We start from the raw sequence: 24,386 nt of genomic DNA, 5'->3' as shown, positions 1-24,386 counted from the left end.
GTTTCATTCATCAATATTTTTTACCCTGGGCAAAAGTGGAAGCTAGAACTGGCCCGTGACAACAGCCTCCCGAATGGGTAAGCTCCACTAGTGCTAAAGTTAAAAGGAATTGTTTTCAACATAGTTACATATCTAGCGCCTAGCTGAGCGCCTGTCAGTGCTTAAAAATATTCAAGCGTCCATTAATCTACAATCGATTACTACACCGAGCGCCTTAGCAAAAACAAGGTCTATAGGATTAAACTTGGTTTTGTCACTGTTGCACAGGCCCCCTCTTGAGTAATATCTAGCAGTTGTGTGGTCGTGAATTCGCGTTTCGTAGAGCGATATTTCTCCTAGTCTAAGGAGGCCGCAGACGAAAACGAACTAGAGACGTAGTAAGCAAGTAGTCTTCCAAGTAATATAATACAAGCAAGTAACAAGCGCGCAGCTGCTTTGTTTTAAATGTTGTCAACATTCATTTCACTTAATATATTTTTAAAAACGGGTGTAACCATAGGTTACATGAAGCTATGTACGACACAGTACGACCTAACAAACAAATATTAGGAATGCTGCACCCTTATGACGTACAGACGGCATCACATATTTAGCAGATGTTTTTTTCTAGAAATTTCTGAACGTAAATTAAACGAAAGAAGAGGAGACATCAATTCTATATTAAATGTAAAGGTAGAGCTAATTTGCTTGCTCGCTATTACTGATTATATCTTGTCACCATACTTAAAAGTTCCAGACGACTCTCTTCCATTTAGGCGTTTCTTAGCTTAGCGAACAAAAAAAAACAAAGCCTTCGAGACACGTATAACAATTTCCAATTGGATCTATTAGTATTTTCGTTATACGTGAATCACGTGAGCACAGTGAAGACACACAAAGACTAGACACGTCAGATATTCTATGAAGATATAGTCTACGTTCTATGCTTCTGATAGGTGTACAGTTTGAAAATTCCTTAACGCTTGTCATTTTCATTGGTGCCGTTTTTATGATGAGATATGAATGGAGAATAGTTAACACGAGGCCTCAGTAAGAAATACGCAGGCTGGAAGTACTGAGCGACTAATGGACTCTAGGTGCAAATAAGTATATTTAGAAACGTACACACAAGGCAGATTATGCCTTCGATTATTCATCGATGCAGTCCTGCCGAAATTATGTCATGGAGCTTCACTTGTTGCACCGGCACCTTCATAGTTGGCAATAGCAATATGTAAAGAGAATACTGAAACTCCAGGCATAGCTTGCTGGTCTTCGATTTCCTGACCAGCCCCATACTGACTTTGGGCTTAAAATCCCATAAACTAATGCTGCCTACATAGCAGACCATAAACTTGAGCCAGTTGACAGATGCGTGAAATTCAAAAATAGCAGAGCCAACTTTTGTTGGAAGTGAATCATCGAATTCATAAGACAAATGTGAATTTGTTGATAATCTTGAGATGCCCAATGTACTTAGTAACTATTATGTTAGCAACTTTCGTTCTAATAGATTTACTTCCCTGAATCTATGTGATGGGAATTTAGTTTTTTGACAACTTAAAACAGTATAAGCAATTCGCCTATAGGCGTTATTTAATAAGATTCTTTGTATTACTGTCATTAATTTTTCTCTGTATTGGGACTCGATATATATATAACTAGCTCAATTCTATATTTGTATTTCGAGCAGAGCTTCTTCACTTAGCCTCTTTTTAATTCAGGATGCGCGGCCGAACCGTTTTAGGGACGAAAAGTCGATGGCCATATGATAATAAAAGCAATAGTGGATGAATTGTTGACGTACGTAATCATCCAAATATATCTGCGTTACGACAAAGATGTTAGCTCTAGCGATAGAAACATATTTTTCGCGGAATCTTGTTATTATGCCCTTGCCAACCGGACAACCTATCGAAGCATACACATTGTCTCACTTGTAGACAAGCACTCCTGATCTCAGATCAAAGGGTCACACGTTGGCTTCTAGATCATAGCTTGGTTTAACGACACTAACTAATTATACAGTATATTTCACCTAAACAAACATGAACCGAAAGCAGCGTTCTACCTACGACTGTAAGAGTGCTAGATTCATTTGGCCGACTTACTATTTCAATTCAAAGTAGCTATAATAATAGATCCACAGATATTTAGTTGTCGTCTCTACGTGTATACACTACGAAGTTCACTGACGATTTTCTATGAACATAGCCTTCCTATTCAGGGTGGTCTTGCCGCCATTGTTGTTTGTCCACTGCAAAAGGCATTTTCTCGAACACTGATGAAGTGCGACTGCACTGGTATCTTTTTTTGGAGTTGACCTGAAGCCGATGTCTCAGGCAAGTGTGTGCGCCAAGTGGGCCGTCAATTCACGTCAAAAGGATTCACGGATTGAAGACTGATTTTCTGCCGAATAAATGGAGACCGTCACCGGTGATACACATAGTAGAAGGTATTCCACCAGACTAGTGTAGACCTATAAAATGCAATCCGAATAATAATAAGCGCGCTCAATCTCTACCAGCTCTGAAGGCAGTGTCCTGAATAAACTATCTATGTGTTTCGTTATGTGCGGCCGTGGAACTTTAGGACAGTCTTGAAATTCGAAAACCGCCGATGACATTTATTGCCGGTTCATAAAGAAATTAAAAGCGAGGCTTAGCGCAGTTGAATTGTGACTCTTATTAAAACTATTATATTGTTTAAAATGTATTATTTTGAGTGCCTGTGGGAGCTAGAAGGCGTACACTTTTGGAGTTATAAATCGACGTGATCAGAATTAAGGTCGGCTAGAATTTATAGAGTCGCATCTGTCCGAAGTTAAATGTATATAATAAGGTTTTTTCTAATCTAAAGAAGACCCTAACACACTTGTGGGTCCCCTCTGATTGGACGTGATCGCTATCTGAGCAGTTTTTGGTAGTTCCGAGTTCCAGTGACACTAGACATTCTGCCACCCACACTATTCTCAGTCTCAAAATAGCGAATAAATTTTTTTCTTTAGCCCACCTGAACGAATCAACCGGCAGTCACACTATCCATGCATGTCGACTGCGGCATTACATGAAAAGTCTATCCCACTACACACTTATTGCTTACAGAATCACTGTTTCCCGCGTTGAGTTACTGAGAAAAACGTGCACAGGTTAAGGTACAATCTGTATAATCAACAAATAATTAAAGATTAAATTCTTAGACATAGTTTAGATTCGTTTCTTGTAAAATCAAGTGTATAAAATGCAAAAGCAATGGTAACTTTTACTGTACTTTAATTTTTTTGATTTTTTGACAAGGGTGAAACGCTGACATTTCATGCCTCAGCTCGTCCTTTGAGCGCCTTTCCCTTATTTCGTATTTTGTAGAATCCGAGTGTATTATACAGTTGTGCGGTCATTGTTTCTAGTTTTCCTATTTTGAAAGACGAGCTCAGTAGAGTTACATGGGTCCCGGCCCACTGCTCCTTGCTTAATCTACATAGGTTGAACCTTATTAGTGTATAAATTGTTACGCTTGTTGCGGTGCTTGCCCAAATGAGATTTGGCAAAGAGTCTATCTATCCATTAAAGGGAGAAAGTGGTAAGTGGGGGCTATCTGTCAATGTATGAAACCAATTAGAATGAAACCCCATTACAGGAAGATGGATGTCATTGCGTTTCCGGTATGCTACGCAGCTGTATTTACATCTGCGGTATATGAAAAATAAGTGGAAAATTTTTTCCACAATCCAAACTTTTTTCTAGCTATTTTTCCTACTGGAAACAATCGGGCGTAGCATAATCATAGCCTCCTACAATTTATACAGGGACAAGCTCAGCTAATTTTCGACAATGTTGCATTAAAGATCAATCTTAATCGGTGAGTTCTCTTGCGTAATGAACAATTAGGCTAGTAATCCTAATTTAGTTATTTTTTTTATGGTTCATTAAAAGGCGGCATGTCATGTGTCGAAGATAAAATATAGACCTCTATCTGTGCTATTTTAAAGTGTCTGTGATGGCACAATGGCAAGCTGTTTGCCTACTAAACTTTAGGACTCGTTAAATTGTCTAAATTTGCGTTAACATACTTTGTTTCCATACTGAAGGCCACCCGTTTGAAATGATACTTTACTCGTACCATATTTATAAACCCGCATTTCGTCTCGAAAATGCTATTAATTCGAAATATAGAATAACACGGATATGCAAAAACACACGAGTGGCCAATTACATATTGTTTTTATTCTCACAGTTAGAAAAGTTTTTTTTAAGTGTGTTGTTTGATCGTCCTTCAGCAGTGAAGAGCTAAATAGTCGTCGTGCAAACACAACAGCATTTCTTCTATCTTCTGTCCTTTCAACTCCATTCCTCAATATAATAATGCGCCGTGCATATGAACGGATCGCAACCTATCTAACGAAGTGTGATATCTGCGCAAAGATTTTAACTATTCGTTTATCAACATCGTAGCTTTGAGCGAACGGGCCTGCAGACTGTCACAGAATCATCTTTTTTTCTATTACTCTACTTGCGTAAACGACGTAACGCTCGGACACGCTTCACACGTCTTAGTATACCAACTATTACGTTTCCTCTAACGTGGCAATGATCTTTGACGAAGACTAAGTGTTTTTCGACACTCGCAGCTCCTTAGGGCACCGATACGGTACAATTCATTTGCAATTAGAATTATGATTTTACGTATAACAATTTTTTTTTTTGCAAATCTTTTCGATACTTTTGTAAGGAGATATTTCAGGCCCATCAATTATCATTAGCTCTCCTTGTTACGGAAAGCTATGGGTGGGTGAAGAACATCCGAGTGACCGCCCAGGAGCTCTCATACTGCCCTGTACCTCGACGCTTTCAGTCGATATAAGCAAAACATTTCGGTCATAATGCATCGACGGCTAATTTTTGAAAACTGCATAATAGCTGCATCCCCTCTGGGCTGGCAATCATCTTTTACGAGGACTAAACGCTTTCCGGGATTCTGAGCTTCTTAGTACAGATACCGATATGGTATGATTTTCTTGATAATTTCTTAACATTAAAAAATTAATAGACCATCAATATTTTCGGAATAAACCCTGTGTTGCTTGCATTATGAACAATAGTCAATCCTTTCTCGTCATAAGTAAATATGTATTTTGGCGCGTTTTGGTTCCATTCGTTTTTGTATGTTGTATGTATTCCAGCAGATATATGTATCAGAATGTTGATATATTATATTTAATTCTGTTTTTTTTTTTTATAGGGAAATCATGCAGTGGCGTTGAATAGTTCAAATGTAATAAATCAGTTAACGGTCTTGTGTTTTACTGTGCATCTCCAAAGGCCTAATATAGGATCAAGTGAGCTGTTATAGAGGTGTGCATCCACATTGATCTGCAGCTACCTAACGACTCTTTTGTACTGCACCTTATCTACCTACACCCTTTGTCGCAAGAATCAACGAGATCGGCACACCTGTTATCTACATAATAGGATAATATTCGATAAGAAAATTGCGCTCCGATACGCAGAGTACGACATAAATAATGCAGGACAAACCGCAAGTTTTAAATTCATTTACTTGTCCACGTTGCCCGCCCATGTTGTGGGTGCCAGTAGCGGGTCTGTGCACCTTGACTGGGTTCTATGCTACACTGCTAACAAAAGGCATTGCTGGACCGCGGGTATAGATCAGTTTCTGTATGACCCACATCTTTTGACACGCAAGACATTCGTATTCATTTCATTATAAGTAAGACACCCTGGCTTACTCCTTTTCTGAGATCCTAATCTCTTTGCAAAGACGTGCATAGCTCTCGTTGTTATGCAACTTTAAAGGACAGTGCCTGACTTTTCGACGACTCTAAATACCATCAATTTATTTATTCAATGACACAGTGCCTAACAGAAATACTACTACATATATCCACACTGGAAATCAGCGTATATGTGGGTACTCGATATTTATATTTCATCCAGTGTAATCTCAGTACGCTGTAATGCTGAAACGCTTTATGACCTGCACTATGCTAAGCTACTGAAAGCGTTCATTTCTAAATGCTCAAGATCGCCTTTAAACGTAAACAAGGTTCGTGACAGTTATAGACGTCCGCGTATCAAAGCAAGGTTCGCGCGGGGCAGAGTATTTTCCTATGTAGTAAATGATATGCCATATAGATATAATAATATACCATTGAATATCTAATTATTGTATTGGTTAGGGTACCGGGCGCAATAGACGGTATAGCTTTTAGCATTTATGAAGAGAAGGTATTTGGGGTTGTACGATATTTTTGCTACTTGTCAGCGCGTATGCGATTCTAAACCGGACGATGAAGTAAGCCGGCGACGAGCGTGTAGTCTTGCAAGTATTTTTCATGCATGCTTCCGCAGTCGATTTGCTCCTGACGGCTTCATGTGGTCTTAACGCAGTCTAGGTTATGCACCACCGCACGAATGATTGACTTTGGCTTGTTCATGGTTTATCAGAGAATTCTACGCTTGCCTTACTCCTCTTTTTTTAAATGAACAAGTAGGTAAACAGACACTGCTTCATTTTAGCAAATCTAACCTTCTATTATAATAAGATAGGTGGCAAGAAAATGTAGTATTCTGTCGCCAGAATATAGGACATAAATATAATTCAAACAACACATGGGTAAGAACAGAAGACCTTGTGCAGCAGAATCATGCACTACCATTGTCTGGCTCATTGTGTCCTAATAAACCAGCGAAAGAAATAGGTTAACCTTAACTATACATATAAACAAAAAAACATTAAGAGCAAAAAAGAAGGAAACAACTATTGCTTGAGCTGTCACAAACACTATTGATAAATTATGTAATAACTTTGTGGTAGAAACATGTCGGCCTAGGCTATCTTTTCATGAATTCAGTAGCCTTTTCAGCTCTCAGAAGAATAACTTACTTTTCTCTCATGCAATATATTAATGCCCGTCAAGGATCTCAAACAGAAACTAAGTTACCGGAAAAATGCCTTGTCTAGAAGATATTGAAGACGCTGCTAATATATATCTAGAATTTTTCCAGCCAAAAACTAGCGTTTTTCTAAAAGCCACCTGTAAATAATAACCGACGAGATATCAGCACAATTGCATATTCAGTTTGAAAAATCCATGGCTGCGAATGCAGGGATGATATTAGGATGTTCAGAGACGAACTTCGTTAATGTATAATGGTTTCAGTTTGTACCGTGACATTTGGTTATATTCGTCACAGTCTTCAACGTTTCTGTTTTTCCTCTAACGTATCACCTGCTGGCAAACAGCCCAACTTGAAAACAGCAACAGAAAACATTGAGTTACTCCGCTTTGTCGTGCGACTATTGCGGCCAATGTACAGCCTTGCCTTAAGTGTTTCGGTTTTCATCGGCGTTCCCTAGGGCAGAAATCCGCTTCACGCCGCTCTCTGCGACGCTTCCTAAACCACCGAGAGGCGACGTTAAATTTCACCGAAATTGGAGAAGACTCTGTCGTATCTAGTACTTGTTCAGAAGAAAAGATTAAAACGATGGCTTAGTCCAAGCTTCCCTGTTACGTCTCGCCGTTGTGTTTGTTTGTGCAAGTTGGTTCGCCATTACCATAGAGACGTGTCTAGCGCGCCTCCCGTCCCCTCGATAAATCTAGAACTAGTTCGGTAGATTAAAAAAGCTCTATCAACCGGCCGTTAATATTTTGCAATTACGAATGCGCAGCTAACAGATTGGCCCGTGAAGTTGAAGAGACCTGCATTTGATCTCATTTGCTTACTTGATATTAACATTTAAAGATATTTTTTTTTTTAACTTCAATTTCCAGATAATCTGACAGCAAATGAAGAATAGTTTAAAATGTATGCTATGTATTAGCATGCTACGTAGATGTACAGTATTTTGATATATGTATTTGAATTTTTCGTTGCATATAGGACACAAGCGTAGAAGAACCTCAAGTAGACGAGAACGGGCTCGCGTACGGTTGATTCATAATTCACAGAAAGCAGCTATAAATAGGGCCGAGTCATAAATAGCGAAGTGCGCACCCCACTACGTACACTTAACGACACCAGCGCAAAAAAGTTTGCCGGCAAACCAATATTCTAGTCTCGTTAATGTACACAAGAGTGTCTAATGAATTTTAGTTCTAAGTTCAGACAGAAACTTTCTGTAGCATTGCTAACATGCGTTTAAAACGAATCTGTAGTACTTATCCTTTAAGATACCTAGATCTATCGATGGACCTCATAACGCGATACTATCTATTGACTATATCGCATATTCACTACACCATTATATGTTTAATATCTAAAATTTCATGATTCCTAAGCTAATTGAGCAAACTCGTGCTTTAGGTTAGGTTAGGAATCGTTTTCTCACTACAACATTGTTTTATAGGCATAAAAATATCGATTGAAGAAGCTGCAGGCGTTTTCGAAATCGTTCTATATAGATTAATCGGCAAGATATTCCACAATACCAATGAGATAGCTCGCTATCAATACGAAAAAAAGGCTTAAGCTTTCCTATGCTGACGATGCATATAGATGAGAAAATAGGTGCCCTTCGATTATCTTGAAAAATGTTTCGTTCAGCGCGAGAACGGTCTTAATTTTAGGGAAAAAATCATTGGAGTATATGGAAATGCATGAAGTTCACGAACATTTTTTATGCCAGTTATGGAAAATTTGAAAAAAAAGCGCCGCAAACTCGAAGATATTGGTGTGCATCATCAGCGTAGTCAAGTAAACCAACGACCACCCAGATTAGGTACACATATTTTCTTCGTCTGAGCGTATAGGTAACTGACCTGTTTTATAAAATGCTCTAGATTATTAGTGAATAGACTACAAAAAATCCCTTCTAAAAACAAATTTTATCTTGATTACGTAGTTAAACTACCTTTTAAACGCCTTGTTGATACGTAGTAGCTTTATGTTTCCATACATAAATCGTTTGTGGGGCTTCTTATTAATATCTGGCCGACAGTTGTCTTACCGACAGGTGAGACGCAGTGTTTAATGGAAGGTTTGGACCATAGAATACCGCTTCCACCGCTGGAGGAAAAACGTACGTCTGATCACCTCGACGGTGAACAGCCGATAGCCGGCCCTCTGAGAAGATACGGATCGAGCCAATTCCTAGTCAATACTGTCATTTGGCATTACGGAGTAATCAGTATTAGCAGATAGTTTGGATGAAGCAATTTTGCCCAGGAGGCAACGATTCATTGATTCTGTTCACTGATATTTAATAAAGGAAAACTCTTATTGACTCGTGGTTGATAAGCACTGCATAATTTGACGCATATTGTTGCGCTTATGTGTAATACGTTATGTACAAAATAGGCCCTATCGATCAAATTCATATCATATGGCATTATAATTTTTGTTCAACACATCGTGTCATGAAACAAAAGACTTCAAAATGCCCTGTTTCTCAAACGAGACTGATGCATATTGCATATAAATGGAGCTATGCAAAATTCTCTAGCATATAACTGCCAGTTGGGGGTAAATAGGGTTTGTGGGCAATAAATCTTGCCTTTAATAACCACACGCTAACTATGAGAAGGCGAAAGTCGAGTGTTGAACAATTTGGAAATTACCACCTAAGCTACTCCCTATAAACGTGTGAAATTATTATTGTGACTTTAGATCCTAGCTAACCTTCGGATGATGAAAGTAAGTGAGGCATAATAGAGTGACAACAACTTCATCAAGAATCCGATTTTTTATTATTTCCGAATTTGTCACATTGCCTAAATAAATTTTCAGGAAAAAGGCTGTGCGATCACAACATCATCAGACCTCGTTCAAAATGCACATAATGATAATGACAATGTAAATTATGCATGTGAATATATAGCTAATGTACTATAGTAGTGATTAAGAATTGCCTGAAGGCTGTCTAATCATATTGAACGAAGTAGATTTAGATAGAGAACTGTGCATTTTGGTAGCGTTCAATGGTAGCTTATTTCGGCCGTACAGACGTACAGCGCGCTCATGCTGGATTAGGATACCCGCATGTTGGGCGGTTTTACGTGTAGGAGAGATTTCCATTAAAAAATACATGGATCAAAAATGGCTGAAGTTCAATCATTAGTAAGACTGAGTGGGTCTTCTATTGATCCTGACAAGCAGGGGCGGTCAAAACCACACTTGCAGAGGTGCATTGATTCAATTAACCTTCAGCATCGCCGAGGAACAATCGGTAACCGCAGGGTGGAAAAATATGTGCGGATTGAATCGATGAAATTAGTCTGACCGCAAAAATGGCATACGTTTATTTCTACGTGAGCAGATATTTCTTGTCTGCATGGTGGGAAATTAGATCATAGGCTGGTCTCTGTCGAATGGCCTTTCTATTACTGTTATCTCCCAAAGAGGAGACTTAGCTATATCGATACTTTGACGGTGAAAGGCCTATTCCATACCAATAAAAAACAACTCTGTTGATGTTGATACGATCAGCGTACCGGAGAGATGGAATCTTTACCATCAGTTTTGACCGGGTTTCAATAACCCAATTAGTCTCAAATGAGCAGCGTTATGGTTTGTGGGCGTACTGCTTACAAACTTGCGTATATCAGACATTTATAGCATAAAATTTTTCAGTCAAGTAAATAGTTGCAAAGAACACGTCTTTAGTAACATTTACATTCACAGTCGAAAATATGGAAAATTATATAATGAAGTGTTTAGAAAATCGATGCATCATAGAGTCACTCTCTATGTATCGTTTGTTAAGGTGCAGCCTTTATGTCTCCAGAACAAGCAAAATAGTACTACCTATAAAATCAATCACCCGCGCGATTGTTTGCACTCGTTTAGTATCTAACGCGAAAGTCAAATGCATTAGGTATACTTGACAAAAATATTAATGATACCACCATACGATCATTTTACCACTTCTACCGAGTCAAGTTCTGATTTCCGTGTCTGGCCATTACGTCAATATGATTTACGAAAACGTATGTTTTCGTAAGTATAATAAATAAGTAATATTGACCGTTGACTTCATGCAAACTTCTGAAGCGACTGTAAAAATTATTGTCTTGTAATAGCAAGGCATAGCTGTCCGAGCGTGACAGGCACCCCTTGTAACTTTATTGCTGGGTAATATATACGGCGAAAAATTCTACTACCGATGATATATGGCGTAACACTTACTTCTGCATTGAAATACGGTAATAACCAATACCTGTGAGCTCTAGTGAATCCTGTCCTCCTCTCCTAATAAGGACACCTTCTTAAAGGATTATCATTTTCTTCAAAAGCACATCGGATGTTCTTTAGGAATCGCACTTCCGCCAATTCGAAAAATCAAATCCGCAGCAAGTTGCTCTTATTATTTCGTATTATTAGTTAGATTGCTGTTTACCTCTATAACTAACTGTCCTAGTGTACCACGATCTTGATTCTGCTAGTAGTTAGAGCTCTCTTCTAACTTAATTCATACGTTGGATTTGGGACGTTATCGATCCGCTGTGGAATGAAGATTCACTCTGTTGGAAAACGCCAACTTCGAGCTCAGTCAGACGATTACATGCTGTCACGCCCTTCTCGAGGAGCGTGTCCTGCTTCTATTGGCTTGACTATAAGCCGAACAGATCAAATCGTTTTAGGCATTGTTTTTTTTGCATGGTTATGTTTGCACTACACAGAAAGACATTATGAGACTCGATTCATTTCGCCTATGTAGCCTTACTGTGTTGTTTAAATTTCAAGTAAAAACTGCATCACATTCCTGTCGAAAGTTCCTTTAATTTGGCACATTAAAACCGTAACAAATGTTGCATTATTATATTTTTTAGTATTACTACTATGGAAAGATTAGCTTTTCGCTCGTGGAATCATTCTATTCATATTTTGCTTCCGCTGTAACTTAAGTAAGCAGTCCGCCGTAAAATTCCGTTATCAGATAAAACGATGTAATAGATTTCTGATTGCTACAATACCTAAGCAAAGAGCCATTGGTGCAGACCAGACGAAAATGCTTCACTTTAGTTTTATCATTTTTCTAGACAAAAATGTTTTCCACTTATATTCTGGAGAAAAAATTAGTTTGGTTGATCCTTTTGGTGAACTTTTACCGCCGTACTGCTTTGCGAATGAGGCAAAACAACTTGGGTTTACCCAAACACCGTACGTATACTATATATTTCATATTATAAAGTTTGGGTCATCTAAAGCTTCCAGGCTGCATTAGGTAATTAAAAATTTTGCTAATTGAGTATGAATTAAGCTAGGTATACTTCAATAGTTTTTTGTGGATAAAAGATCTAATTTAGTATAATTTCCGAGTGTGAGAAAAAATTTAGCAAAAAATAAAAGACTCCCGTGCTTAACTAAGACAGTGCCTGATTTAATCTAGAACATAGTACAAAGCTTGTTTAGTCGACTAGCCACTAGGTATTAGTCTTACTAGATTCAAATAAGTAGGATGCAAATTTTAGGTCGGATGCAATCGTAGGTTTAACAATAAGCAGTATATATGAAACAAGAACTGTTTTGGAAACTTGAGGTCTTGACACGCTTTAAACAGCCTAACCCTAACGTTTTATGAAACGTTGAACGAACTATCATTATGCCGTTGGATCCGCCTCTCTCATCTGGCAGATTTTTGAACGAAATCTTAGCTTTGATAAGAATATTTTATAAGTCATTCGGTCGTCATAGTTATCGTGCGATGTTACTAGAGTAACTATAGATACCCTACTGTTGTTATTGTTAATATGGCCTGAGAAAAATACACGAATATCTTATGTTTCAGGAAAAATGGAATATGCCGTTTCGTAGCGACGGTGGCCGCCCAATGTGACAAAAACCTATTAATTTAGGAGTATCAAGTGACATTCGTACCTGCTGCTAGGTTCTCAATAATGGGGACCTTACAACTAAGCTTGACCAGCCTAATCAGCCAATAAATAATATATAATCTGTTAAAACTAGACACGCAACGTACCATGAGCCTATTGCAAAAAGTTGAGGTTAGGAAACTTCAATCATAGGCATAAATATGATAGCGCAATGTGTATTGGGTGAGAGCCGTCTGAGTTAAATTCCGAATGGAATTACTTCATCCAATTTGTTAACATTCTTGTACTTCCTCATGTTAGCAATAACGGTTCTGCTGTATGCCGTACCCGAGTAATAGAGCTGGCAGTACTTTGCTCGAAACGATTAATGGCTCAAGACATTTCAATAGATTATTTGTTTTCATTTTGAGCATTTGTAGAACATTCCTAATCAACACAAAATAGGCGCATTACATTTGCATTTGGTTGCCTTACAAATGCCTAGGCTTTGTGCCAGATATGAACGCCAGATAGGCAGCCATTAATGCCTGGACTGTTGCCCTTTGAATGTTTGCTTTTACAGACAACTAAGATAGGTGAGCGCACGAGAAACATCGCTTGCACAGCGGCTTGTCGTAGTTTCTCGAAGGTCACTAAAGGACACGCTTCATCTTCATATTCAGGCTCTATTAGACCAATGTAACGAGCTCATTTGCTTACGGAGTGTATGAAATACGTGCACCGATTAATATATCTACGATGATACAATTATAGTTACCGGAATATGGGATGTTGGACCGCTGCATCTGCAACCTCTGACCGTGTTGCAGGCGGGGTCAAGGTACCGACTGGCAAGAACCGTCCCTCCGCAACTAGGCGCACTGCTTCTGCATAATTGTAGACGTCTGGTTATTCTTAAAAGCACTTCTATAGAAGTGCTTTTAAGAATAACCGTATTCTATAGAATACTGTTATATCTAATATGATACTTATGTGCAATCTGTATGTTGAAACTAATAGCGCTAATCATCGATCAATGATAACGAACACAAGGAATTTCAACAAGGCTTAGCACATTTTCAAATATGTCAATTTCCAGCTTCGAAAAAAATTCAGTGATGATCAAACGTTTCAGCTCGTGCTTATCCTCAGCAATCAGCATTCTCTGTTGTCTACTTTTGAAATCATCATATATCTTCATCCAATTATGGGTGCTTACTATTTGAATTACTTAATTTTAAGACGCGCTACTTTGCTACTTTTGCCTTTGCGTACCCGAAAAGATGAAATATTGTCTGAACATAGTATACCTTGCTGAGTGGACGGATTACTTACTACATTTATATATTACCGATTACGTAGTTACATTTCAACTTCCCACACGTACAATAACGTTTATCCACATCTTCTCTTTGTCTCTGTCTAATGTTATTAACTATGCACCTTTTTTATATCAGTAAGACACAGAGGCATAATATCTATCTTCAACGCTATCTATCACCTATAAATGCTGCTGCTACTACGACCTATCTATTTTTTTGTTATATATATATATTAGCGGTAAAATTCACTTTGCGATATATTATATAACCTATTATCGCAAAATGAATTTTACCGTTAATTAACTCACTAGCGAGATTAACACCAGATATGGGCATGTTGCCTTCCATTTGGCTACAAGGACAAATCCGGTAAACTGTGAAGTATCTAACAGCAGAAGGTTATTCAAGCTTACAATATCGTATCTCAGAGGCTGAAAGCCTTACCTGAAGTTAGATAAAGCACAGTTTAAAACTGAAGGATTAGGCAAGAGGTACACCTCAGGGGGTGGTGTTTTCCTCGGTCTGGTTCGTCATATCCATCGCAGATGTGGACAAAATTATCTTTCGAAACTTAACGCTTTCAGCTAAACTAGCGGGGAGAATAACTGACTCAATTGCTACTCCTCAAAGGCAGGACCATTTATGTTGACACTTGGTAAGCGGGAAATTGCGGCTTGAATTTGTGCTAGTTAATTAAAGAGTCAGTCCTGTTATTTCAATGCAACAGCTAGATCGGAAGAAGGTGCTTAATCGTTTACCTCATCTGAGAAATCTGTCGAGACATAAATGTGAGTAAAAAATCATAAATAAGCGTGTAAGTGAACAAAGACAAATGCAAGAACGTTTATTTGAAACGAATATTAATTAGGAGTTGAATGAAGTAACGGGATCGTCACATAAGCGTAGTGGAAAGTATCGCTGTGGTCGTCGATAGTCCGAGGGATTTATTTTTGCATATTTATATTCAATCCATTATATTCAAAATCTCTACAAAAGCACACGTTTGGATTGTCCAACAAGGAATTGGTGGTTTTACATAGCACATCTGTGACTGGGTACGAAATAGTAGATTATTATTTCTAGGTTTTTCTACATTGTGTCTTATACACACAACAGTTATACTATCGTTAAGGGTACGGTGCACTATAGCGGTTATTACCCGAAACGTAATACATATGTGAGGGTAGGGCAAAAGCAGTGTTACATTTAAGTGATTTCCACATGTTTTTATATATCATTCACATACAAATGAAAACTATAAACAATCATATATTTAACGGCTGGGCAAGGCGTATGCCGACAACTAAGAACAAAGGGCTTAACTTATGAAAATTTTTAACGCTGTAAGCGTTAGCATTGTCATCCACTCATGGAAATAATAATATAGATAACGTTCCGGCGTTCCAACATACCGTAATGATTAGAAGTATGCCAAACAATGTCGTTTAAGGTAGCGGTATAACAGCTCGACGCTGGTAAAGTTATCTTATTTTTCAACTATTGTAATTTTACGCTTCTTTAAAGCCGTAGGATCGTAGGATTTTTTTGCACTTATTAAGTTTACTATTGACTTAGCGTTTGCCTCAGCTGTTAAACTCTGTTTGCTAAATGAAACCTATTTTTTCAAAAGTGCATCCTATTTCTTCTGATTTGTCTTAAACCAATGTATATTTGCCTGTCCTTTGCATAATGGGTAATCGTTTCTTGATAGTGTACCGTCCTGAATGAGTCCTTCAGTTCGTGAACGTTCTAGGGCTGTTTAGATTAGAATACAACTGCGTTGAGTTTGAGGACGTTACTTTCAGGTCCTCAAAAAGGTGGAATTTTTCGAGCTGTCGTAAACTTTATAGGGTGAATGTTTTTTTTTCATTTTTTGCTCTAGCCCGTATAACGCGGTCATTCCCGAACTTACATAGCCTAAAACTTATAGGCTATAGGCTTATATAGCCTAAAAGATGCTAAAGAATGTTATTTCAGAAAGAATGTTATTAAAGAACGATCAGACTCTCAAAGTAACTAAAAGATCAATTGGCACGCTACTATCGTTAAAGAATTACTGAAAAAAAAATTTTCCAATTACTTCAAAACTAAACATTTATGCAGAGATCTTCAGCGCAAAATACTTCCATTGCCATCGTAAGAAGCTGATGACATTTTCGAAATCTCTGTCGCTCATGGACTAGTTGTCTGTTTTAATATGAAAGCATCTCCTAGAGTTGTCTCTATTTAGCCATAATAGTAGAGGGCAAAAATACGATTCATTCACTTGAAGTGACAGTATCCATTCAATCTAAAGCTCGCATAACGTATAAATGCTAAATATATAAATAAAAATAAATATAAAATTTTACTTATGTTTTCTTAAGAGGAAGAAGAACGCAGGTTCAACGTAACATTTTGTAGTTTTGGCATAATGAGTAAATTATAATGATTACATTAAGACCAGGCCAAATCTCGCTGAAGATTTCTTTTTTCATTCACCATCATTTTCGCTAAGGGACCAGTGCCCCGTTTCTGTTTTTAGGAGTACAGAGAAATGCCAGCTAGGTCGAATGCCTTTATTAAGCTGAAAGCACGATAACTTTAAAGTTGCGTTATAGTACCGATCTCGTGTACCTTCATTGTGCTTTTCGCTGTAAAGAGGACTCCGAGAGAAAAAGGCTTTGCTTCCAGCACGGCCATATATAATGAGCCTAAAAATATAGGAAAATAGAGAGAATGACGAGCAGAAATCTTGGCTAGCTTGTAATAGATCTTCAGGGGTCACCTGGCAGCTATTACCTCTCGAAAACTTTACTAGCTAGACAGATCGTGAAGACTGTGCCATCGTCTTTCCGGATAAAAGCTAGGGGAAAACCAGTGATTAGCAAGAATTTACGAAATGTAACGTTATAGCTTTCTACTCTGCAGGGAGAAACGCTGGGACGGGCTAGCTACTTACGCCACGTAGCAAAGTTATCGATGGTTTATTATTACTAACATTAGTGCATCGAAATGTTTGCAGATATACAATCTGACGTGAACATACACTTACATGTCCCAAACAATCGGCCTTCTAATACACTAAATACCTAACTCACACTGCGCAATTCCACGTCTGCGATGTATTCTTCTGTATCGATAGTGTCTACTGTTTTTTTATAAATCTAAATCATAACGCTCAACTTGAAAGTTAAGTCAGATAGTTAGCCTTCGTAGAGTTCCTGAAAGGTGGATATGTGCAAGATACGAGTACTGCTAACAATGCAAGCCTGTCGCATGCAGGCATTGTTAGCAGTACTTTCATGTCATGGAATGACACGGGCTGTCACAAACACGTAGGCAGAGGTGTCATCTACCACTATCTACTCGTATATAATTGCTTTCTTAGGTCGGTAGCGTCAGGCAGTTTGATCCTCTGATAGTCCTCAAATAGACGTGGCTTCCATTAATAGAGGCGACGGCTTAGCACAAGATGAAGGCCAGCTTACATGGAACACTTTACTAAACGCTGTGAGTTAGACAGGTCGTTTGTTCAGCGCTTGGTAAATTCATGGACAATTGGTGAAGATGTTATGCAAAAAAGCTTTAAGTGAAAGTAGAGTACGTGATTAAAGCACCAAGCATTTAAAAACGGAAATCTAAATGTCGAAGGCGAAAGGCCAAGAAGATGACCAGATCTCAGGAACCGAATTGCAACAGCGCCCTGCTGCAATTGAGGAGCCTTTTCACGAAAACCCAGCTAAGAGCCTAAGGGTTTTATCAGTCAAAACTGGCATCTTTTTCGTGTCACAGAATTACAACCAACATGGAGAAACCGGATAAAAAATAGGTCTTCTGTTTAAATTTACTTTAGGCCAGTTGGAAATTATTACACATGTGATCCGCGGGACTTTAATTAACAATAAAGCGTAGGCTTGGAAGTAGGTTGATGGTAGTACTTTCAATGAACATTACGGGCACTTGCTACTACGGGATACTCCGTAGACCCGAAAATTAATAAAGCCCGTTACCTCAATTTCCTCAGTATATTCATAGGCCTTTGATACGGCAACCGAAAGCACGCAGCTTGGTTACTTGATGAGCACGCCAGATTTCATTGCTATGTCTCAATTGCTTCCTGTATAGAGCAAAGGAATACATATTGGCTTCAACCCACCTATTCATAAGTCTGTATGAGAACGTGTAGAACTTCCTCGCCCTAAAAAGGGCAACTGGTGAGCAAGCATATCCCATTATTGATTTCTTTCGGGAAGCCATAACTAGAAAGATTACATATGGGAACACAAATGAGAAGTGTATGGCTGTCTGGAAACACCTAGAGCACTGACATATGTGTGTAAAAAATAAAATCTAGTACATATTAATTTCTATCCATTCTAGACTACCTAATTCAAAAGTTACTTAATTTCAAAGTCCGCTGGAGTGGCTTGTAGCACTCATTTATATATAGTACGCATGTACTTTTTTTAGGCGATATATACGGCACCCGTTCTATATGAAGAAATAAACTACTTAGAGAATTCATTAAACCGAGCATTTAATAAAACACAGTGTAAATAGGAGGACATATAGTTAGATGAACTAACGTTTCTTGGCATGGAATAAAGGTGTCGAAATCTCTAATTCTTGGGCTCGTTTCTAGCTGCTCAAGCTAGCTTCGGCAAATTCACTAACAGATCATTTTAGTCCTACGATTGCTGGACTGCAGTGAATAAACGACAGAAAATATTAAGTTCTCAGGCGAGCTAGATACAGATCATTGAGATCTTAATACGGGGGATAGGCTGCCGTCAAATCAAAGATGTGGGCCTGCATGATGGATACAGCATGCACGTTTAGTCCAATGGCAATTATAGTCCCAAATATGAAAGCCCAGCGTCTGTACTGCTTGTGAGAGCACAAATGACTCAGCATGACGCAAGACTAGCTAGGTTTCGGGCTTAATTTTAAAATTTAATTTTTTGGTATCTCTCCTTTCTTCGTTCGGTGCCTTAGATAAAGCCAGCGCTATTGGCATATTCTGAGTAAACTTACAATCCTACGTAGTACGTATGGAGAGACTGAATGCGCATCCGTTTCTTTGAATTACCTTCAAGTATAAGGCTAGTAACAATGCTTACAGTCAGTTATAATGCGCAAATAATGCTCTATTAATTCAATACGGTTTATTCTAGAAAAATCTACCTACTTTATGCATATTTAATTATTAGTATTTCCTTAATGTTTTTTTTACGGAATGGAGGTACAGACATTTTTGACTTTAACTAATATGTGAAACTCCTTTAGAGCAAGCTGGTATAGATAATAGGATATTAGTCTGCAGCTAGGGGACATGCCTATGTTCGTTCCAACACAAATCGCATATTTTATTGCATACATCACAAAAGGGATGATTAGCGTCACCTATGAGAGAAGTTCAAACACACGCCCCTTTCTAAGAGATACTCATGAATTCTACTTGAAAACAAGCAGTGTTCATAGGCTGAGGTAATAAAGTTTTCGATTAAGTATCAGCCCAACCTATTCACAGTACCAGCATGTACGAACGTCTAGCATCATTCAGCTGTCTATATCTTTTAGCTATATATATATATATATATATATATTTATATATACCAGTATATATACCATACCAGTATATATATATATATATATATATATATACTGGTATGTAACTAAAAAAGAAAAAGGAACTATACAAGAAGAACACAAACCATCTACAAGGCTACGTAGATCGTACTGCTCTCACAGGTTATACAAATATGCTGCTTCAGCAAGGCACAGGGTCAAACACCGGTAAGAGTATAGTCGGGATACAAATAAAGAAAAACGTTGCGTTAAGCATTGTAGTCTCTGAATGAGAATCAAGATTTAGAACATACTAGCACTACATGTAGTAAACCTAATGTCTCCGTCAACCATAATATTTGATCATATGGAAAACGTATAGATCTCCCGTCCTGTTGAGGATCTCGCAGTTTTAGTAGTATGCATACCGTATGCTTCCTTATAGAAAACAAGGTCAAATCGTTCAGTCCTTTACTTTTTCTACTTTAACGTCTCTCACACCTCGTCGATCCTCGTAAGCATCTCCTATTTATTTATCGCTATTGAGAAATTTATTGAAGCGTTTCTGTCGATTTGACAACGAGTAGTCTTGGAAGAACGCCATTTCGCCTATCATCAGCTCGTTTATTCACCTATGTACACACATACTCAAAGAATCAAGCTTTCGAACCTGCAGTGTTTCTGCGAAAAAATGGCGAACATTTTTTTTGCCATTTGCATTTACTAGCCTCGCTGCATAATAACAATGCATGCCTCTACGCAACGTACGATGAAAACCCGACGGTCCCCGAATAAAGTCCTTGACAGCTAATATGATATTTATCTGCTGCTGAGAACTTTGAAAAAGTTAGCCTAGGCATAACTTACATGGGTCAAACAAGATGATGTGGCCGTACGAGAAAATATTATGTTTTTTTTCCTTTTATGTTAAAGGTGTGCATATAACTAATATCAGGGATTTCTCAATTATTGGAGCACGAAAGTAACGTTTAACAACTAGATTGATTGTATTGTTTACTCGTTTCCATTGCTAGCGCTTCCTCACGTCGCTCACCTCTTTGACAATCTGGGCATGACTTTATGCTGTCGTCCATCGGATCTATTATTTTGAAGGAGCAATGCGCTGTAATAATTATCGATACCGTTTGGGTACGTCTGGCTTCAGTGCCCCTAAAATAATCACGGACGATTTACCTAACGGTCCAAACATACAGTGGCAATGTTCAAAAGGAGCGAGTGGTTCGTGACGAGCACCATTTGATTAGCAATATCGACTACAAGTAGCAATAATTTCTCTAGGTTAGGGAGAATTCCTATTTTGTAATAAGAATAGGTCGGTTTGTTCGACACAGATGTTTATCGTAAGCTTTTTGTGCCACAGGGAATCCACCTGTTTTCTCATGGTATCTGGCCAGCAACAAAGCATTATACGGTCCAACAAATGATCAACTTTGTTATTGCCTATCTCGAATTGTGCTCAAGTGAGTGGCCGGCTATGTGAAAACTGTATTAGATGGCCATGGTCGAGCTATATATTTCCTATAAAAAAAAAGTTTGATGAAAATAATTTCATTTATGATGAAAGCGTCACGTCAGTATGATTGACCTCTTCAATTTCATATTTTGTCTTACCTATAAGTAGTAAGAGTTTTGAAGAGAGCCAATTATTTGGTTAGAAGATGATATTGTACTGAGTGGGCCTACAAGAAAACGTATCATCTTGACGCAACTTTTACAAGGACCTTTCCGAGACGTGCTCAGTCAACTAAAGTTTGACGATAATCGATTTCAGGGTCACATATTGATGTAAAATGAAATATTGTATTGGAAAACTTTTTAGTACTACAGCATCAGGCGTATCCGAGGCTTAATAGGGGAGAATGTTTCCGACTTCGGCATTTTCGAAGCTCCAGATAAGCTTGGAGTTGCATTAGCGAAATCAGCGGTTTAGCAGCATCGTGGTCATAAGTCCATTAAATCGAGCGCGTAGTACCTTATAGAATTACGAGGCAATTTATCAGGTGCGAAAACTGACGGGGAACAGCGGAGATGATTGTTATCGCTTGAGTTCGACCCTGTCTCGTTCGAGAATTGCTCTAACTTTATTACGAACGAATATCGGATCTTTGATATGCCTGATCAAGCACTAAATTTCAAAGATCTGTCAAAGGCTTGCTGAGCTTCAAATATATTTGGTACCAAGCTGCGACATATAAACGGTGCCAGATCTGTGGACCATACAAGCAGCGAGCGGGAATCTACGTATCACTACAAATGAACGAATTTCTTTTATCTGAGGAAGAAGATACCTAACTGCCACGTACTTCAACTCGCAGAGGCCTACGTCAAACGCTTCAAAAAAGTATCGCTGATGGGTTCAAGTAAGTATCATAAAATGTTCGAGTGTCCGCGAAACAGATATAAAGCCCCATGAGCAACTGTACACGCATCCTGAATCTGTAATGGAGTCTGGTTGCTCCAGTGAAACCGCAGTGTGGACCAGGGTCCTAAGATAAAAAGTTTACAGTTCTGATAAAAAACACTATGGTAACTATTTTTAAAGCTATGTTCTAGAATAGGATAGCTAAATTTGGCTTATGTTGCACTTTTTATTATTGACCTGCATGAGTGAGTCAGAGCTTTTAGTGATATCAGCATAATATGTATATAATTCATCCTCTTTCAGTCGACTGGAGCGCTTGGCCTATATGGACATTGATTTATTCTGCTATCTGCTCAGTCTGTTTTTATACGGTTGAACTTTAACCACCTAAGTAAAGTATCCGTCAGATCTTAAGCTTTATATCGATACGCCCTTCTCTCCTACTAACAGGCTGGCGTTTTCTGTGTGCCTAAAATGGTGGAATACTCATATTTTGAAAATCCATTCCAAAATTAACATGTCTGCGTGGGATTTTTGGTGCTGGTTCATTTGACAGTAATGCGTTTCTTAACAAAAAACATCATCCAACTACACTGCTACTACATCTATTACATACGTATATGTATATATTCAAAGTCTCTGTTATAACATTTTTTTCTTTAAAAAATATTTTCAAGAAATATGGACTTTGTAGTATGTGAAATTTTCGCTTTAAAAAGTGCAATACTGTTTGAATTCATCATAATTTTTAATCATGTAATAATATATAAATAACAAATAATGTCGTTTAAATGTAAAAATCGAACATATTGAAGTTGTATCCATTCATATGATTCAAGCACGGATGCCAACACAAGCGGCACTGTAGCTGTAAAATATGGTAAATTTTTTTTGGGGCCTACTGCTTGCCTATTAGGTGAGGGTACCTCACAGGAAAAACGACATGCCCGCTAGTCAACTCTGTTTGTAAACAAAATTGCATCCGTGGAGATTTGACCAATGACATAAATCTTTCCTAAATAGTCCTATATATGCAAAGAGACAGGCAGAGAAGCCATAATAAGAAAAATCCTATCATAGAAGATGAACTCGGAATAACAATATTTATCTAATAATTATCACTTTAATGCAACAAAAAACAGGGCTCACTAACGACCGTTTATGTCATTGATTCAAATATCATTCGGATTAGAAAACGATTCCAATACTTCTAATCTTCATTGAAAGTACAGGCGGCTACAGTGAAAGCTGCTGGTACAGGAAGCCCTGTAGGCAATCTGTGACCCGGATTTTCCAGGTACACAGTAGCGTTTTCGACTGCTATGCATTCCCTATGCTTATGAGAAGTAAAAGATTTTTTCTAATCAATTTATGCCTGATCTTGCGAAGCATCGACAATGAACAGCTGTAGACTTTGGGTACCTTAATACCGTATCTTTCAGCCTGATTCATACTAGTACCCATGAAGGTCCTGGACTTGCATTCTAGTCGCTATTTAGGCATAACGGGCTCTTTTTCCGTTAGGCAGCTTACCGACCTCGTTAAACTGCTCCAAATAAACGATTTATCTGTTATAGCCTCCAAATACCTGATATGATCGAGACGATGAAGGCCACCTTATGAAGCTCTATCAATCTACATATTCAGGCCAAAAGGCCAAATGCCTCGAATTCTTGAGGAAACTAGATAGGCTAGATAGTTTCTTACGTAAATGAAGAACTTACTGAAGGGCATAATGGATTGAAACTAACTGTACGTGTTCTAGCGTGCTAATTATCCAATATCGGTTTTGTCTATTATTAATATCCATTTAAATTCGCTATTACACGTTATTCTCATAAACTTATATTATTATTGTTTAAAGGATATTCATATCGAGAAGCTTAGCCACTGTGTATTCTCATCCAACCTGATTTTCCTCAAAATAGTATCAAAGGGCGTCATCATCTTCTCAGCGGCATCGTACGTCCGAACTGTTCATTTAAAATGTGATAGAATTCTGGCTTAAAATAGATTAAATATATTGCCGTACTGTTCAAGCTATTTTAGCCAGCCATCAATGCTATGTCATTGTTTCGACAAAAGCGGTGTCTTAACACTGTGAGAGGTCTGAGGAGAACCAACAATGTTCCACAACAAGAAAAGCCGATTTTCCTTTCTAGCGGAAACGAAAGGCTGCTCGATACTGCTTTTTATGCTGTCTGTCGTTGTACAATACAGCATGGAGTACGTGTACGTGCTCCCTTTGTCTGCGCTTGTGCGTTGAGTTGAACGGTTTCAATGCTGAAGGCTCGGTTTAGTGCTTCCTTTGCGGTCCGTCGCTTTCTCTGCGTGAAAACTGGGTCGTCCACAGAGAAACAGCCCAGTCAAATTATCGTTC

At 38.3% G+C, this 24,386-nt stretch overlaps 1 protein-coding gene across 16 annotated transcripts in view; it reads left to right on the top strand.

The window, feature by feature from the left end:
• The window catches only part of Nep1 (M13 family metallopeptidase neprilysin 1), a 150,862-nt gene that overhangs the window by 20,950 nt on the left and 105,526 nt on the right, over window positions 1–24,386 (top strand). The window lies entirely within an intron of this gene.

The sequence above is a fragment of the Varroa destructor genome, unplaced genomic scaffold (assembly GCF_002443255.2).
Source record: "Varroa destructor unplaced genomic scaffold, Vdes_3.0 BEIS01000001.1, whole genome shotgun sequence".
NCBI classification, from domain to species: Eukaryota; Metazoa; Arthropoda; class Arachnida; order Mesostigmata; family Varroidae; genus Varroa; species Varroa destructor.
This window is presented reverse-complemented; position numbering and strand designations above follow the sequence as displayed.